This window comes from Lucilia cuprina, chromosome X, assembly GCF_022045245.1.
Source record: "Lucilia cuprina isolate Lc7/37 chromosome X, ASM2204524v1, whole genome shotgun sequence".
NCBI lineage: Eukaryota > Metazoa > Arthropoda > Insecta > Diptera > Calliphoridae > Lucilia > Lucilia cuprina.
Window position 1 is genome coordinate 4,211,188 of NC_060949.1, and position 6,755 is coordinate 4,217,942.

Genomic DNA, 6,755 nt, shown 5'->3' on the forward strand with positions numbered 1-6,755 from the left:
AAAAAAAAAAAAAAAAAATTACAATAAATTACCTATAAATGCTCATTTCCTTTTTTTTTCAAAAACTAACAACAAAAAAACTAATTTAAGACTTATATAGTTTTCTTCATTATAAGTCTTAAATTAGTTTTTTTTGTTGTTAGTTTTTGAAATTTTTCTTACTTTCTTTTGTTTCTCTCTTATTTCATGTCGGATTTTTTAGTATTATTTTTTACAACATTTTGCTGAAATCCACTAATCAAGTAAATTTTGTTTTGTATTGGAAATCTAGTTAAAAACAACTAGATTTGCTTAAAATCTCATAAGTTCTTGATTTCTATGTATACATACATACATACATACATACATACATACATAGAGGACCCCAGACATCGGCGAGATCCTAATCTTTAATACTTTAACAGGTTTTCGTGGAGATCGCTATATTTAAAATCAGCAAAAACGGTCTTCATTGAGCTGAGTATTTTGTTAAGTAAAATCTAATAAAAAAGTAAGTTTACTTATGAAGAATTGTGTTGGAAGAATTATTGCAAAGTAGAAATTTGTAACCGCTTATGGCCTATAGGCTAGGTTATTGAATATTCTTAAATAAATAACAAAATAATAAAAAAAATAAAATGAAATTCCATCCGTATAACAAAAAAAAAAAAAGAGTATGATTTATATTTTTTGCGTTTACACGATTGCTATAACACAATAAATAAGTCAGATGGAAAAACCTGTTTTACTTTTTTTGTATGTGTGTATTTACAGAAAAAAACCCTGATCTAGCGACCTGCTTGTTTTTTGAATCATGTCAAAAAATTAAGAGGGCCATACGATGTTTTCATTACATATTACGTTTGGACGATCCCATCCGTACTCTACAAAATTTTGACTTGTGTAATCGTGTAAAGCCGTCTTTAAGGGAACATCACACGATCACAATTTACGTACGTATAGTCTATTGAAAAAGTAAATTGAGATTCCATCCGTATAACAGAAAAGAGAATAAAAGTCGTACGAATTATATTTTTTGTGTTTACACGAATGGTATAAAACAATAAAAAACAAGTAAGAGTGCAAAATTCGGCTGTGCCGAATCTTATATACCCTTCAGCATAGTGTATTTTGAACATATTAGTTTTATAAATTTTTTCCTGATGGCTTAATCGACTCCGCTATCTATAAATCCAGAATATATTCTTTATATGGTCGGAAAATTATATTATAGAAATTACAAACGGAATGACAAACTTATAAATACCCTTCTCACGAAGGTGAAGAATGTATACTGATGGAGACCATTAAAACTCTAAAACTTATTTCTGGTGGAGACCAACAATACTTTCTATGAAATTAAGTCCGGATGTTCCAACTTCCTGTATGAAGGTATAGGTCGTTTGGTGATAACCTGGCAATATGAGTTCTTAATGCACCGCCATCCTAATTAAAACAAAAAAAATACAAGTACATCCATGATCTAATGCGACCTGCTTGTTTTTTTAATCATTTCTAAAAATGAAGAAAGACCGTCAAATTCTTCATCCGTATTCTCTATTAATATTGACAGATCATATATGTTGTGTGATCGTGTAAAATCAGTTTTAGTTTAATTGCGTATTTTGTTTCTTTTTTGCGTTTTATTTTGTTTAGCGTTATTGTTATTCCTTTTAATTTAGATTTGCTATAATAATATAGTCAGAAAAATAAAATATATTTAAATGTAAAAACTAATATGTTTCATATGCAACATGGTGAAGGGTATATTATATTCGGCACAGACGAATTTAGCTCTTTTATTTGTTTATTTAACATAAAAAAAGTTTCTATCAGTTTCTTAAGGGCAATATAAAACAACTGTTGGAAACATTTGCATACGTGTTATACTTTATCTCCCTCATTCTTCAGAATTCTCTCGAGTCTTAAACATATATTTCATATATACTCCTTTGTTGTTTATTAATCAAGGTTGACTAATCAGGCTTGATGGATATATCAATCACATTAAACAAATCACACTTGATGAACATATCCGTCAATTCTGACGGCGATACCATTTTACAATAAAAGACAATTTATTAATATTTATTTTATTAATTATAGTAATCATGTGCATAAATTAACTGTCACTTCACAACTTTAAATGCCTAGCAAAATCATAAATCATCTGATGATCCTTTTAATTTGTGTGAAGTAAAAGCCTTCACAAAGGAACAATTTGTTATAAAATGTTTTGTTTCAAACTTAAATGTATTGTTATGTTATGATGCGTGTGCGTCATCATCTTTTGTGTACTCCCTTGTTTTCATAAACATATTGTTATGCAAACCAAGCATAATGAAAATTTAACTACATTTTAAAATAAACTTATAATAAAGAATTTTCTACATTTCATAATGATACTTATGATGGACTTATTCAATGACCATGTTGTTTTTTTCCATACATTATTTTTCAATTTTTTTGGGTATTAATATACAATTTTTACATTATTTTAACAAATTAAATTATTTATTTGCATTTTTGTAATTTTATTTTTAATTTGAAATTTTGAATGATGAATCATGTAATTCAGTACGTAGTTGGGGATTGAATGTGACCGTTTTTATTTAATAGGAAAAATAATAGGTATTTTTTCAACTTTTCAAATTTTAAGTAACAAACACTTGAAAAATTATTTCATGTCTTGCAAGCTTTCAATTATTTATTTACTGCCATGTGTCTTCTTTTCATTAAAATTTTGTTATGTATGCTTTTTGTTGTTCATTAATGTTAAGTAGGTAGAAGAATCAAAACATGACACGAAAATGTCTAGTGTGACAATTGTCTTCATAATATACCCCGTTCACATGATGCAATTATTCGAAAATTTCTCATTCAACCCCCAATTACAAACTGAATAACATAATTGATCAAATTTAGACTGCGAATTATATAAGCTTCGGTTTGATTTCCGCATGTCCGTGTGAACTTGGTATTAAATGTGGGAGATGATCCCCTCATGGGTAGTTCGTCAATCTATTTTCCAGAATGTTTACATTAATGTTAATGTTCGTGCATTATTTTAAGATTCGAACAGAAATTAAATTCAAATTATATGGGAAGTGCCACGCCCTCTAATGCCACTTTTTTTTCTTAATAATCATATTAACACTAAAGTGGCTCCGATAAAACTTTAGGACTCTATTATTTCAAATACACGAATTAAGTATTTTCTAATATTTTCTTAATATGGGTATGGTTTTTCGCAAACTTAAAATTTTAAGGAGCCTTTAAAATATTCGAGACATTTACAGACAATACGCTGTAAAATTAAAAAAATCGATTCAGCTTATAAAGTTGAATCCATAAAAGCGAAAAAGATTCTAAATTCATTGCATTTCATACAAATTCATTAATTGCTTGCAAGTTATTAGGAAGTGAAATTGTAATACATATTATAGAATACAACTAATTTGACTTGAATAATATTAACATAAAAATATAAATTACACGCATTTATCAATTAATTCCAAAATAAAATTAAAAAAATGGATTCTTCTCGTTTCTTTGTAAGTCAATAAACATCACTTCCACAGGAGGTAAAAAATTAACTTGACGTGCTATTAGACGACATGTATTTTACATATATACTGTCAAAAATTCCATCTACAAAAGTTGTACATATCGTCTGATACATATGAAACATATGTAAAAAAAATTTGTATTTTTTTTTCGATTAGAGCGTGCTCTATTTTCGTGTGACAAACATAAACTAAACAGCTGTTTTGCTTTGAAAAAATAGAAAAAAATAAATTAAAGAACATGAAAAAGTAAGTATTTTTTAATTTTTAATAAACTAATTTATAATGCACTTTATTGTAAAAATTTTCTATATTTTGTAATTTAAAAAAGAAACTAAATTTAATAACATATTTTGTATGCAAAATTAATAAATTAATTTGTAAAATTCTCTAGACAGTCCTTAGCTTTGATATCACGCTTTTTTAACTTTAAAAATTCACATTTACTTAAATTAATTTAGCTTTATTTAAAAATAGTCCATAAAATTACCTCACAAAAGTATACGATTTCTTTCTATATTTCATATTTGACTATATTATACAAAACACAAAAATTAGAATCGAATGTGTTTTAAGGGGTTACTATCTACCGAATGGATATATTTTTTGACCATTTGGTCCACAATTTTGGGGCATTTGTACCATATTTTTATATAATATCATTAAAATTACGATTTTTGACCATATTTGCCATTTTTTCTGTTTTTCCAGAGATAAAACCAAAATTTAATATTGGGATTTAATAGAATCCTTCAGGTATCTAAAAATAATAATATTTGTTATAAGGATTTGATTTTAAGCATTCCATGATATATTTTTGGTATCGTTCTTCTGTTTCTAATTGAATTATCTGGATCTTAAGTCCCTTTTCGTACCACTAGAATCGATATTTTCCAACAAATTTGGCTAGTATATATATTTGTAGATATTAGCATTAATATATTTTAAATTTTTAAGACATCGTAGCGGTGTACAACTACAAAACATGCCTTAACAAAACGTCATCCTATACAGATTTTAGTTTTTACTACTCATAACATTCACGATTTTGTTGCCCATTACAACAATACTGTATGTAAAAAATTTTGGGCTTACTTTGATCATAGTAGATAATATTTAAACAGATATCAATATTTTTGAGTTAGACCATATTGATATGGTGATATTCAGCCTAGAGGCCATTGGTTATAAATATAATGATTCCACTATATTGAATGGCGTTTCTTCGAGGCATCCTTTGGAGTTATAAACTTCCACAATATATTGAAAACTTAAAATGTATAACAGCTGATATCTAAAACAATATATAGAAGATAAGTTTCCCCGAAAATTTTTCACCCCAGTATTATATAATGGACCTAAGTTTCAATAAATTGAATTAGCGATAGAAGAATGATTCCAATAATATATCTTGGAATGTTTAAATACAGATTCTTGTAATAAAAATATTATTTTTATATACCCCAAGGGGTATATTAAATCCCAATAACAAATTTTGGTTTTATTTCTGGGAAAAAGGAGAAAAATAAAAATATTGCCAAAAACCGTAATTTTAATGATATTACATTAAAAAGATGGTACAAATGCCCCAAAATTGTGGACCAAATGGTCCAAAATATATCCATTCCGTTGATAGTTACCCCTTAAAACAATTTTTAACAAAAAACCATTCGATTCTTTTTCTGTTTCGTATAATATAGTCAAATATGAGATACAGAAAAAAATCGTATACTTTTGTGAGGTAATTTCATGGACTTTTTTAAATAAAGCTAAATTAATTTAAGTAAATGTGAATTTTTAAAGTTTTAAAAAGCTTGATATCAAAGCTATTTATTAATTTTGCAAACAAAATAAGTTATTAAATTTGGTTTCTTTTCATATTATACCTAAATTCGAATACTATGAGAGACACTGTATATCATTTTACTGTTTATATTTGTTCCCATCCTGCATAAGCAAATGCAACTTTAAACCACACATTTGGTACAGTGTTGTTCATTTTACCGGTAATTTGACTATCACCCTGAAAAAAGTCGAATGAGTGCATGAGGGCCTGTTGTGCGCTCCTTAACAAGTGCCTCATATGGTAAAGACTAACCGCCTTATGCAAAAACGATAATTAAGTTAACAATGATTGTTAAAACCTGTTTTTATATGAAAAAAGAGTATAGTAAAAAAGAATATAGTTAACTTTAATAATCGTTTTTGCATAAGACCATAAAACATTGAACTACCGGAAGCCACTAAAAAGATAGTATGTATATAATTTTCGAATTTTACGAAAGGGTCTTAATATTTGCTTTATTTTAATCAGTAACATAAAGCCTTCAAGGTCCAACATATATATAACATACTTAAAACTTATAATATTTATAAAGTGTATTATAAAAATGGCATTATATAACATTCAATCGCTATTAATTCTATTTACACCATATATAATGGTTGTTTTATTTTTTTTTATACATTTTATTTAAAATATGAATATCCCAATTTTACAACGTTTTATCCCATTAATCTTATGACTCTTTTATGAACATTAATCTGGCATCACGTTTTTCTACAATGTATGAATGCCGCCATGTTGCCGTGAGTATTTTCTTTTTTGTTTTGCGCTTTTCGCAAGTTTTGTTTTGTTAAGTGAAAACAACGAATAAACCATTAAAATATTCTTTGTGATAAATTATTATAAAATATGTAAAAAAGTGAAATATATCATATAATTCAAAACATGTTTAAGAAATTAAAAAATAATGCAAATGTATTAAAGATTGCAAGAGTTAATGTATGGAATAGATAAAGAGAATTAATTTTCATTAAAGAATAAACAACAAGAAAACAGCGTACAAAAATCAACACAAAACATCTCTTAAAATAATTTATGTATATTCTTAAAATTCATACATTTTAATATTTTTGCTTAACCTTAATTAAAAAAATAATAATAAAACAAAAATAATATACTACCTACATATTAAGCAATTTAAAGGTACATACGCCACCACTATGAATCTAGATAGTAGATTAAATGCAGGTAACTACATCCAAATTTATATTTTGCAGCTAAAAGGAATTGTATATTTATATGTTTATTTCTTTGTATGGTAATAGTACTAGATACTTACCACCGCTAAAATTAAATGGAGTAGATATTGAATATGTATCAAAATTTAAGTCCTTGGGTTTTCATCTTGATGATCAGTTATCATT

At 26.6% G+C, this 6,755-nt stretch overlaps 1 protein-coding gene and 1 long non-coding RNA gene across 5 annotated transcripts in view; both read left to right on the top strand.

Moving 5' to 3' along the window:
• The first annotated feature begins 461 nt into the window (after positions 1-461).
• LOC124419967 lies at positions 462-2,198 on the top strand. Its single transcript, XR_006940984.1, has 3 exons — positions 462-490; positions 754-932; positions 2,086-2,198. It is a non-coding gene; the product is annotated as an uncharacterized LOC124419967 (long non-coding RNA).
• A 3,918-nt stretch (positions 2,199-6,116) lies between these two features.
• The window catches only part of LOC111675078 (polycomb protein PHO), a 56,891-nt gene continuing 56,252 nt past the window's right edge, over positions 6,117-6,755 (top strand). For 2 of the 4 annotated variants that reach the window (XM_046945382.1, XM_046945316.1), the window contains exon 1: positions 6,178-6,579. The gene's annotated coding sequence lies outside the window, so the exon portion shown is untranslated. Of the gene's footprint in view, positions 6,135-6,177; positions 6,580-6,755 lie in introns of those variants that run through there. The other 2 variants (XM_046945322.1, XM_046945342.1) reach the window with 2 other exon arrangements.